Genomic DNA, 13,330 nt, shown 5'->3' with positions numbered 1-13,330 from the left:
CACATACCCTCCCATAGGAACAAAGTAATCCAGATGGTACCAGAAGATATCAGAAATGACTATCTCCCAAATTAACAAGTGAATTACAGCTTCAACAGAGAATACATGGAATATAGCCTTTAAAGTACCTCTTTAAAAAGCTCCTTGTTCCTGGGCTACGGATACAACTCAGTTGGTACAGTGCTTCCCTTCCGTGCACCAGGCCCTAGGTTCAATCCCCAGCACCACAAAAAAAAACAAAAAAACAACTCCCTGTCCTGCTGATGGGCAGAATCACAGCCTGTGTTTCTCCTTTGCTAGCAAAGCACTCAAACTTCTTTCCTTTTTCTCAAAACCATGTCCTCTTTACTGGGTTGGCACTGCGGACAAGGACCAAGCTTTCAGTAACATTACCACCACAGGAAGTCTTCTCTGACCCTCATACCTAAAATTTCAACACTATATCCCTCTCCCAACATTTCTTATTCTCCTTTCCTTTCTGCAATTTTTTTCTCCTTAGCATTGATCACTATCCCCTTGTTACATATCTTATTTAATATTTATGAGAAAGTTAGTTCCATGAGGACACACAGATGTTCTTCATTCAAGTGCCTAGAACAATATATATATATATATATATATATATATATGTATGTTTCACTTAATTAATATTTGTAGAGCTAGGCACAGTGTTACATCCCTGTAATCCAACCTAATGGGGAGGCCAATGCAGGAGGATCGAAAGTTCAAGGCCAGCCTCAGCAATTTAGTGAGGCTTTATCTCAAAAATTTTTAAAAGGGGAGGGCCTTCTGGGGATGTATCTCAGTGGTAGAGCAGCACTGGATTCAATCCCAAGTACCTCAAAAATAAATAAATACTTATGAGAAAGAACAAATGGATTAACACAAATATTTCAGACAAAGAATTCATGTATTCAATCCAGACATTTCTTGACTCAAAATACAAAGCTTTCTTTGGGGGCTGGGAAGGGGGTTTACTGAAGATTAAATCACTTCACCACTGAGCTACACCCCCAGTCCTGTTTTTTTTTTTTTTATTTTGAGACCAAGTCTCACTAAGTTGCTTAGGGCCTTGATAAATTGCTGAGGCTGGAGTTGTACCTGCAATCCTCCTATCTGAGCCTCCGGAACCACTGAGATTACAGGTCTGTGCCACCATGCCCAGTTACAAAGCATTTTTTAAAGCAAAGGAAATAAAATGAGAAATAGTTCCTGCTCTCATGAAACTTAAGAGAAAAGTGAGAATAAATCCTTAAATAATTTTCACACACAGAAAACTTAAGAACAACAGGACATAACCATGATTCTTGCTCTGTTGAACAAATCAACAGATGACATTCCCTTTATCCTAAAAGATCTTCCTGGACTCTAACAATCATAGATGTATCTTCATCTCCAAAGACCAAAGGAATCCTTCATATTAGTAAGCCACATTCAATTCTCAATGAACACCCAATTCTGGATTCCAATTGCTGGAAAACACAGGCAGTGTTGAAAGCAGTCTTCACAGTGTATGAGACTCTGAAGGAAAAGGTCGTGCCCATTCTACAATGCCAGGCAAAGAGGGAGTATTCAACACATTTTAGTTGTTGTAACTGATGACCCCCCCTCAGAAAAGGAGAACAGTCACAATATGTAGCCTTCCCCAGAGCAACATTTAGAGGTCACAAGAAATATTTAGCATTTCATTAATCCTGCTGAGAAGAAAGATAAAAGAACTCTTAAGGAATTCTTGCACAGGTTAAGGCAAGATACTTTCCTTAAGGTGACCTTCAAATGATGGCCCTCCAAATAAGGAGAACTATTCATTCCTGACTCTAGTCAGTCCACTAATTCAGCAAGAGACTATTTAAATGGATTATCTTTGGGAGCCAGGTGAGTGGCTCAAGTCATGATGACTGGGAAAACTAAGGCAGAAGGATGGCGAATTTCAAGGCAACTTAGGGAGACTCTATCTCAAATAAAAAAGGACTGGGGATGTAACTCAGTGGTAAAGAACCCCTGGCCAATCCGCAGTACCAAAATTAATCAATCAATCTTTGGTTTGCTGAAACAAAATTTCAAAGAGGGATCTGTTTTTCAAGGAGAGAAAGACTTAAAAACCACAATATTTCAAATGTGTTTCATCTCCTAAAGAGATCCCTCTAAAGAGTATTTTATAGTGCTTTATTTTAGAGAAAAATAGGGCTTCCACTGCCAAGGCTAATAATCTTCTATGGTTCTTCTGTGGATTTACCCCAGTTGGACCCGAGTAACTTGTTTCTTTAGTATGGAAAAATGCCAGTCAAGTTCACAGCTAAACCAGAGCTAAAGTAATGTGTCACTTACTTTGACCTAGAAATTGTAATTCAAAGCTACTGTTCTTACAATTTCGAGGTATTTTTCCCTGAATCATGGAAGAAAGCTAATGAATTTGAGCTGAAATGACAAATGTTGATGCTGATGGCCACTGGCTTGCTTCAGTTCCCCAGGAACTCTTTAATTATAGGATATTTTTGTTTCAAAAAAAATTTGATATTTTGATTAAAGAAACTTCCTTTTAAAATTGAACTATCGACAATTAAGCTCTATTTAAAAAAAGAAAAAAAATTAAACTATCAAAATTAAATTGAGAACTTGATTCAGCTGTGTAGAATGTCCCAAAGAATTTCGAAAAGTTGAGAGGTAAAAAATAACTTCTGGCCTGGGGTTGTGGTTCAGTGGTAGAGTGCTTGCCTAGCATGTATGATGAGGCACTAGGTTCAATTGTTAGCACCACATATAAATAAATAAAATAAAGGCCCATCAACAACTAAAAAAAGTAAAAAAAAAAAAAAAAAAAAAAGAAGAAGAACTTATACATTGGCCGTGATGGTGCACTCCTGTAATCTCAGTTACTAGGAAGGCTGAGGCAGAAGAATCAAAAGTTTGCCACCAGCTTCAGCAACTTAGCAAGACCTCTCTCAAAATAAAAAATTTTAAAAGGGCTGGAGATGTGGCTTATTGGTAAAGCACCCCTGGGTTCAATTCTTAGTACTGGGCGGGGGGGGGGGGGGGGGGGGGCGGTGGGGGGGGGATTTCTAAGGCATTTTCATCTCTCGAATAAAAATATTATCTTAATCACCAAATAATGAGCTAAGAACTAATTAAATAAATCATGGTACATCTCACAATGTACATTGCTACAAAACAAGAAAAGTCTCTAGGTACTGATGTGGAAAGATTTTTAGGATCTTCAAGTAAACAAAGACAGTGTAGGGCAGTGCATAACCGTATGCTACTTTTTTTATCAAGGATAAGAATATAAATTTTATTTTCTTGAACTTGTAAAAAGAAACAATGAAATAATATGTAATAAATATAGGGAGATGGCTTGAGAGAAAACAGGTTGGAGAAGATAAGGATATGAGCAAGATTTCTCTTCATGTGGTTTTTATATATAGTTTAGATTTTTTTTTTTCTTTTTTTAACTAGAGATCGAACCCAAAGGCACTTTACCACTGAGGTACATCACCAGCCCTTTTTTATTGTTTTGTTTGAGACAATTCTCACCAAGTTGTTTAAGGCCTTTCTTGCCAAGTTGCTGACACTGGCCTGGAACTTTCAATCCTTCTGTCTCAGCTTCCTGAGTAGTTGAGACTTTTGAATCACATAAATGTTAACAGAAATAATGTGTAGTATCTTAATTTCCTCTGGAAGCAAGATGTCTAGATTCTCACTTGAGACTCATAGGTCTAAGAAATATTCAAGTTGAGATAAAATAAAACTATAGGTTGATTCAGAAAGTCATTTACATTGTTGTAAGCTAGTTCAAATCAAGGTCTTTTGTCTGTCCACTTTCCTTTTTCATTTAATAAACTGATCAATTCTTCAAATTCAGAAGTTTGGAGAGAAAGCATTGGAGACATCTTGATTAGGGTAGAAGTTTTTAAATATCAGATATATTTCGATATACAGTTCTGTGATAAGCCATCTTTAGTACTTTAGCCAGAACACAGCAGATTTGAAACTGTGTCACAAAAAACATGGGCTTGGACTAGGTGAAGTTAGTTTCATTGAACTGGGTCCATGCTTATCATAAGCCTGAAAATCTTCCTCTGTGCCTCTGGAAGCACTGTCCGTCAAAATCTTAGCAGCCTCAATGCCTCTGAACAGTTCCTTTGACTTCTTTTTCAAATGGAAACCTGCAGCCTTTTCAACTTGTGGCTGGTTTTCCTCCATATGAGGAAGATGACTTCAACTAGTCCCCAAACTTTGCCACCATAGTATGACTACTGCAAAACTCTCCCACTCCTCACCTTTTCCCCAGGCTCCAAGTGATTGGGTCCAAACGTGGAGTCTACCTCTCTACTGGTAACTGGAATTTCAAATTTAACTCTACCAAAATAGAACTCTAGATTCACACAACCATCAAATCTTCTCCCCCAGTCTATTTATTCTCTATCAATGATTCTATCATGGCTTAGTGTTTCATGTAAAAAAATCTGGAGGGCATCTTGACTTTTTCTTTAATTTTCCTACACCCACATTAAAATCAACCAGCAGTCCTAAAGGACCAGGATCCATAATCCATCAATGGTACTACATTCTCAACAAATTCTCACTGTCAAACACTATCAAACTCTTATCTTTCTTCCATTCTCACTATTGGCCTCCTTTGTAATAAATCCCTTTGTGATATAGTCAAAGGATTGTTAGAGTCAGGGTATTAGAGGGAGCAGAAAGATAAGTTAGTAGTCAGAAAATGGAATTAAGAGGGGTTTGTCAATGATAAAGTCATGAGACCCTGGTAATGAATAGCTTGAGTAGACAGGATCATTGGATCTGAGTTCAAAGAACTGAGAGGGCAGGGTGTAAGAACTATATTGAAATATCCAAGAATTGAGAAAAAATTGGAACTGGACAAACAACCAGGAACTGAAATTTTTTTAAAAATAGGGAAGAGTCAGGGGCTAGGTTTGTGGCTCAGTGGAAGAGCGCTTGCCTAGCATGTGTGAGACACTGGGTTTGATTCTCGGCACCGCATATAAATAAATGAATAAAATAAAGGTCCATCAACATTTAAAAAGAATATTTTTTAAAATAGGAAAGAGTGATTTTAAGGGTGGATAAATTGATAACCTAACAAGGGTAGTAGGTGATAACAGTCTGGTGACTTCAGAATAAAAGCTTTGTGCTTTTAGGAATATGAAAGGGAGAAACACTTGAAAACACCAATAAAGACCAAGTATCTATTACATTTCTAGGTTTCACTTCATCTCCTGACCCATTTTTACTGTTCCCATCATAGTCCAAGTTGTCTACCTTCATCTCTCTTAATTGAGCTTCCTAGTTGGTTTCCTTGTTCATTGATTTACCAACATTTTATTTTGCTCAGGGGCACTTAACCACTGAGCCACACCCCCAGCCCTTTTTATTTTATTTTTTTATTTAGAGACAGGGTCTTGCTAACTTGCTTAGTGCTTCACTAAATTGCTGAGGCTGGCCTTGAACTTGTAATTCTCCTGCCTCAGTGCCAATGTCTCGGCTTGGCACAGAATCACGAGCCACTACACACCTTGTAGATTCAAATAGCAATCCTTTATTCCCGAACTCACACCGGCCTCTACACAAACAGGTTCTGGGGAAATCCAAGTTCTGCCCACACACTTTACCTACTCCACGAGGCTTTTTCCAAATCCCATTTGAATCTCACGAACAAGCAGCAGGAACACCCTAATCCCAGCAGCAACAATCTTCAACCTCCAACTTCCCTAAAACCCCTATTGTCTTAAACCCGGAACGACTTAAGGAGTGGGAAACTTCCTCAAACCTGATCAGCTCTAAACCCGGATCCGCCCTAGTCTTTGAGCAAGGTCACCTTACTAAAGCATACATGCAATGTCCCATCGAATGTCCTCTAAGCAGCATGGGGTACTCTGGCAAGGAGATTTCGATGCTCATTCCTACTTGGCAATGGCCCTCAGCACCTCAGCTTCCTGAGTTGCTGGGAAAACAGGTGTGCGCCATTGCATCTGGCTCTATTTTGTGTATCTTTGATACTATAGTTTGTTTTAAGCTTGATGAAATTCACTAAGGAGAAATTACCTGACAAGAAAATTAAACTGAATTCCAGATTGTGACCACCTTGATGACTAAGACAATATCTAATGTTCTTTCTGTATTGAATTTTTCTTAGCTATGCTTTTTCTTTCTTTTTCTGATCAAACGATGTTGAAACCTCTTGGCATTCTAAGAGAAAAATTTGGCAATTAAAATGTCACTGCAGATTTTAGATGACTGTTCTCATGATTAAGGCATGGAAATTTCAATAAGCAAATTCATCCTGACTTTAGAACAAACGTTTTTGACTATATACAGGAACAAATTCTGTGTTCTTCATGTGTGAAATTGATAAAAATAAAGATATAAGCAATATTCTAGAATTGTAGCCCACGGCAGCAACTAAGAATTACACAAAATTTAGACTATACATGGCAATATATAGAAGTATTGTTCATAGTGTTAAAAGTGAAAACAATCTACATGTTCATAAACGGAATCACCTGAGACCATTTAAAAAAATACAGTGCTGTCACCCTACCTCAGCTCTTTAGTCAGTACCTTTGGGAGGAGAGGCCCATGTGTTGGCATTTTTAGAAAGTTCTATCATGCATTTCCAATGTGCAGTGAAAGTGAATGCTCCTTGATCTCATCTCTTTATATACCATCACTACATTGATGGGCCTCAAATTTATCTCTTCAGTCTGCTTAAATCAATATTCCTCCTTGAGAAATGCAAATTGAAACCACAATGAGGGGATGGGTTATAGCTGAGTGGTAGAGTGCTTGCCTAGCCCTGGGCTCAATCTCCAGCACCTCAAAAAAAAAAAAAATGAGATTATCACCTCAGACACATTAGAATGGCTATTAATCAAAAAGACAAAAGCTAAAAAGTGTCGGCGAGGATGTGGAGAAAAAGGAAATCTTACACCTTGTCAGAACAGAAGTTTGTACAGTGGTACAGTCATTATGGAGAACAATGTGTCTGTTCCTCAAAAAAACTAAAAATAGAATTCCCATATGATTCAGCCATCCCACTTCAGATATATTCCCAAAAGAACTGAAATCAGTTTTAAGAAGAGATGACTGCACTCATTCTCACTGCATTATTCATAATAGTCAAGATATGGAATCAATCTAAACATCCATCGGGGATGAATGGCTGAAGAAAATGTGGTATGTATACATATCCAATAGAATACTATTCAACCATTAAAAAGAAGGAAATTCTGTCATGTGACAATAGGGATAAATCTAGAGAATATTATGCTAAGTGAAAACCAGGCACACAAAAACAAATACCACATGATCTCATATGTGGAATCTAAAAAAGCTAGGTAGGAAGTAGAAAGGTAATTACCAGAGACTAGAGAAAGGAGAGGCCAAAGGGTATAATTTTAGTAAGATAGGAATATCAGTTTTCAAGACCTATTGTACAACACTGTCACCATAGTCAACAATAATATATTGTAGTTGGGCGCATAAGTGCATGCCTGTAATCCCAGCAGCTCAGGAGGCTGAGGCAGGAGAATCGTGAGTTCAAAGCCAGACTCAACAACTTAGCTAGGCCTTAAGGAACTCAGTGAGACCCTGTCTCCAAGTAAAATACAAAGTGCTGGGGATGTGGCTCAGTGGTTGAGTGCCCCTGAGTTCAATCCCTGGTATAAAATGATGATGATGATGACAATGACAATAATGCAGTATTATGTAGTTCAAAATTGCTAAAAATATTTTAAGTTTTTATTTATTTATTTTATTGGTACTGAGGATTGAACCCAGGGTCTCACACATGCTAAACACAAGAATAGATTTTAAATGCATTATTACCAAAAAAGGTTATATAAGGTGTTCAATATACTAGTTAGTGTGATAAAATCATTTCATGATACATACATTTACCAAGACATCACATTGTACTCTATACATATGTATATAATTATTGTCAATTAAAAATAAGGATTTTAAAATATTTATTTTCAATGCTGGGAATCAAACACAGGGCCTTATGCAAACTAGGAAAGCACTCTATTCCTGAGCTACACCTACAGCCCCCCAATTGTTTTAAATATATCTTTTAATTAAATTCAAAATCATTCCTTCTTGAAATCTACTGGCATATTTACTTTTTTTCTTTTGAAACTAGGGACTGAACTCAGGAGTGGGTTTTTCATTGTTGAGACAAGATTTGATAAGTTGCCAAGGATGACCTTAAATTTATAGTCCTTCCAATGTCAACCTCCCAAGTCACTGGAAGTCCTGTGCCACCATGCTTGGCCCAAATGTTTATAATTTAACTAAACTTTTTTCACTTCATCCTTATTTCTACTCAACATTTAATTCTATCAGCTCAACATTCAAAATATATCCAGATTCCAACCATTCCTCACCAATCTACCATGAATGTCTTGGCCCACACTATCTATAACCTGGGTTTTATTATAATAGCTCCTTAACAAAACAATCACCTGGCCTGTGTAAACTCAGTGGTTCAGGAGGCTGAGACAGGAGGGTATCAAGTTCAAAGCCAACCTCAGCAAAGGTGAGGCTCTAAGCAATTCAGTGAGACCCTGTCTCTAAATAAAATACAAACTAGGGCTGGGGATGTAGCTCAGTGGTTGAATGCCCCTGAATTCAATCCCCAGTACCAAAAGAAAAAATAGGAAAAAAAAAAAAAAGACAGCAAACAAGAATGATGAGTTTAAAATGCAATTTTTCTCTCCTCTAACTAGAGCCCTTTAATGGCTTCCTGTCTCACTCAGAGTAAAAGTCAGTCTTTATGAATGACTAGTGCCCCCACAATCTACCTGCTTTGTTTCCTAGTCATACTGGTCCCCTAGCCATAACTAGTCAGTTTATGTTCAACTGTAGAGCTTTTACAGTGTCACTCACTGCTTGGAAAAATTCTATTCTCAAACATCCTCTGGGTACAGTGGTACATGCCTATAAATCCTAGCAACTCAGGAGGCTGAGGCAGGAGGATCAAGTTCAAAGCCAGCCTCAGCAACTTAGCGAGGCACGAAGAAACTTAGCAAGGTACTAAACAACTTAGCAAGACTATCTCAAAATAAAAAATACAAGGGGCTGGGGATATGGCTCAGTGGTAAAGAGCCCCTGGTACCAAAAAAATAAAAAATAAAATCCCCAGTACCAAAAAAAAAAAAAAGTCCTTGTTGCAGCTGGTTACCATGGTGCACACTACTCCTCAGGAGGATGAGGCAGGAAGAAAAAAAAAGTAAAAAAGGTTAGGGATGTAGCTCATTATTTGTCTAACATCTGCTAGGCCCTAGGTACTATCTTTAGTGCAGCCAAAAAAAGAAAAATTCTTCATGCCTAACTGCCTCACCTCCTTAAGATCAATACAAATGTCACCTTATCAATTAGGCCTGTTGCCCTTCTTTTTCTCCAGAGCACACATTATCATCAAATATACTATTTATTTACTTATTCATTGTCTGGCTTCCCTACAAGCAGGTAATTCTATAAAGGCAAGGATCTTGTTTTGTTTATAGCTATACCCCTAACACTGTAACAGTGCCTTGCACACAGTTGGTCTACAATATGTATTTGTTAAGTGAATGAATATGTATACATATCTTCTCCACCATTTTTTCTGATGCATAAATAGTTAGATATCTAAACTTACCCAGTCACCTTCTCTGCTTATTACACCATTATAGTGATATAAGAAAACTGAACCTGGGGCTGGAGTTGTAGCTCAGAGGAAAAACACTTGCCTAGCATGTATGAGACACTGGGTTCAATTCGGAGCATCACAATGTAAATAAATATATTAAAGATCCATCGACAACTAAAAAATATTTTTTTAAAAGCAAATATGCAAAAAATTGATTAAAAAAAACTGAACCTTTATAACATGCTATGGCAGGGCTTGAAATGCTAGTGGTGGGACTAAAATACCATATACAACTGTGTTGCTCCATCAATGAAAAAATCTAGCTTAGATACTACAAGGAATTTAGATATTTTCCAATAATATAAATCCCACAATTCTTTCTTCCCAGAGTACCAGCATCAACTCTGTGGTCCTGCCACCCTTATAACAAGAACCATTAGCACTTTCTTCTATATCCCTGAGAAATATTTTAACTTGCATCATCTACTCTGTACATTCAAAACTATTTAAAGTTAGTAAGAAAAGCTACTTTCTGAATTGCTGAATGATGCACATATACAGCATTGTCTAAAGTAATGGATTACATATTTCTGTATTTAATTACTTGTGAACAGTATAAATGGCCTTCAAGAATACAGTACTGTAGTTCATACACTCCCTCCTAATCCCAATTGGCCTTCACCCCACACCAGCCCCACAATTTCACAAGCATACTGAATCAAAATAAAAGAACTGAACAACAATGTAAGCCTGGCAGAATCTGAAATCACTCCCGCCTCAAACTTTAAATCATCTGCCTAGTGAGAGCAGCCCTCAGATGCACTGTGACTCAGCATTTTATGGTTCTTGAGACACAGGATGAGATACAGGTCTTTTCTCCTTTATGGCATTAGCTAAATAATGGAGCTAAAATATATAAGGTACCTCAGAAAAACACTCAGTGACTGAAATGTTACAATGGTCACACTGACAGAGGCTTAACCCAAGTCCATGAGGGACAGGCAGGAGAGCTTGTATCAGTTGAAGTATGCTGATCTGAAATAATATGTTCACCTATAAAATCAACAATTAACAATTCTGACTACAAGTCACACTCAGAAATGGGTAAAATATTATAAATAAATGAATCAAAAATTTAAGATCAGGAAGTATGGAGCAAAGGAGGAATTTACCCAGGTATTGTTCACTAGAATATCAGAAGCTAATACTGAATCATAACCATTTTTCCTTCTTGCAAAAAAGACTAAAAGTGAAACAAAGAGGAAAGTCCAGCTCTTTTTAACTGTTCATGGCATAAAGAAAGATAAACAATAAGATAAACTATATGAAGGTGGCAATAAAGTTCATATTCTTCAGTTCATATTCTCATGTGAAGCAAAAATTTATGGAGAAATCAGGAAAGAAAAATGGTAATTAGCAAGCAGGGAAATCTAGTGAGATACTATGGTTAAAAAAAAAAAAAAAAAGGAGGGGCATTCCACATAGGTAATGGAGGAAGTTGGGGAATTCCACTAGAGAAGCATGGAATTGAAATGAATAGAGAGGTAGCCTGTGAGCTAACAGAATCAAAACAATATTAAATATCTAATACTTCATTGCCCTAATTCCTGGTTCTAAGTACTCTGTATATATTCTGTGATCATCCAACAAGTCAATGATATATTTCCTCTTTTACACAGAAGAAATATGCTCAGAAAAGTTAGGTAAAACTTGCTGAAGTTCCCATTATTAATAAATGGCAGAGAAAGGTTACCAACCTACATATACAATCTAACGTCACAACTTTATACTACCTCTTATAACAGTGGTTCACTTTATGCTTTGAATATAGCCCTTGCTGCACTAACACTGAACATTTTTATACTTATTTTTTAGTCGTAGTTGACCACAATATCTTTATTTTGTTTATTTATTTTTATGTGGTACTGAGGATCAAACCCAGGGTCTCCCACGTGCTAGGCTGAGCCACAACCCCACCCCTGCAACTTATTTTTTAAATGGACAAGTTTCTTTGTCTTCCTTTCTCCCTGCTCCTCCCTAATATCTCCCCCTTCCCTAATCTCAGGGGAAGATTATCCTTCCCGATTTTAGGCAGATTTATCTGTCCTTGAGTATATGCCCCCCCCATAAGAACAAAGAAATCCAGACTTTGGGGATGGCACCAGATTTCAGAAATGATTATTGCCCAAATTAACAAGTGAATTACAACTCCAATGGAGAATACATGGAATGTAGCCTTTGAATTACCTTTTTAAAAGACCACTGCTCCTTCTGATGGGCAGAATCATGGCCTCTGGGGTCTCCAGGTTCTCCTTTGCTAGCAAAGCAATAAAACCTTTTCCTTTTTCTCAAAACCCCTTCGAGAACCAAACTTTCAGTAACTTATTGAGATCCTGCTCGCTAAATAAATAAATAATAGTGCTGGGGATGTTGCTCAGTGGTAGAGAATCCCTGGGTTCAATCCCCAGTATTGTTTAAAAGGGGGGGGGGTCCTCCTGTAAGGAACCTCCAGCCTATTTAAAGAGTTCAGACTCACATTCCAGAATAGCATTTATGTTAACATCATATCTGTCCACAAAAAACAACAACAAAAAAAACCAAGGGTAATGGGAACTTAAATGAGACAGCAGTGTTCACCAGTTTATGGAATCAAGAAAAACTTCAGAGGGAGTAGCACTTCCAATGGCATTTCAGTTAGAGGGAGACTTTGATGGAAGGGGCATCTTAATTTCTCAAGAATCTTGAGGTTTCCAGTTCTTGGCTGCCACTCAGGGCCCTCCACAACTAGGACAGGGGGAATGTCCACGAAGAAAGATTACCCTGAATGATATGCTTATGCTGTCTTTGTTACCAGTTCACTTTCCAATCGTCCAAAAATGTTTACTAGCAATGTACAACGATGTGATTCTGCAATCTGTATTTGGGGTAAAAATGGGAGCTCATAACTCACTTGAAACTAATGTTTGAAATATGATATGTCAAGAGCCTTGTAATGATTTGAACAACCAATAAAAAAAAATAAATTAAAAAAAAAAAATGTTTACTATTCCCATAAAGTGTAAATGGCTACATATCCTACCGCGTGGTAGAGGCTAAACTAAAGCAAATGTAAATCAATAGGCCTCAGTCACCTCATTGGCAGCGCACCCAGCGGCAGCCACTTAAACCTTTTGATGTTGGCTAGAGACTAGTGTTGGTAAAGGACTTTTAACACGTGGCCCAGACAACGGGGAAGACTTTGGTTTGGAAATGGAGGCCATAAACCAATTATTGTTAATCTCATCAAATGTGTTGATGTTGATTATGCCTTAAAAGTTATCTTGTTATTAATGAAATGGTTTCATTTTAAAACCTGGAGTGGAGTAAAATAGATGGAATAATTTGGTAAAAACGTAGCTAATTATATTGAGAAGTGTAATATACTACCTTTGGTTAATGTTTTGAGAATTCCCAAAACACACACCCCACGTGCTGTTTTTCATCTAAGGTCACACACACACACACATACATACACACACACACACACACCCCACGTGCTGTTTTTCATCTAAGGTCCCCAGGGAACCAGACCCAGAGGACGACCTCTGCTAGCCTCCAGCAGAAACCCAGATGGACTTTCTTTCCTGCCAATCTCGAAGTTAACCGAGCCTCTTCATCCCCACAGCGCTCACGACG

At 37.7% G+C, this 13,330-nt stretch overlaps 1 long non-coding RNA gene across 1 annotated transcript in view; it reads right to left on the bottom strand.

The window, feature by feature from the left end:
• LOC120887986 (uncharacterized) overlaps positions 1 to 13,330 on the bottom strand; it is a 71,738-nt gene that overhangs the window by 56,811 nt on the left and 1,597 nt on the right. The gene's annotated exons all lie outside the window — the stretch shown is intronic.

The sequence above is a fragment of the Ictidomys tridecemlineatus genome, chromosome 15 (genome assembly GCF_052094955.1).
Source record: "Ictidomys tridecemlineatus isolate mIctTri1 chromosome 15, mIctTri1.hap1, whole genome shotgun sequence".
Lineage (NCBI taxonomy): Eukaryota > Metazoa > Chordata > Mammalia > Rodentia > Sciuridae > Ictidomys > Ictidomys tridecemlineatus.
The sequence above is the reverse complement of the archived record's forward strand: the minus strand, read 5'-3'. Positions and strand labels throughout refer to the sequence as shown.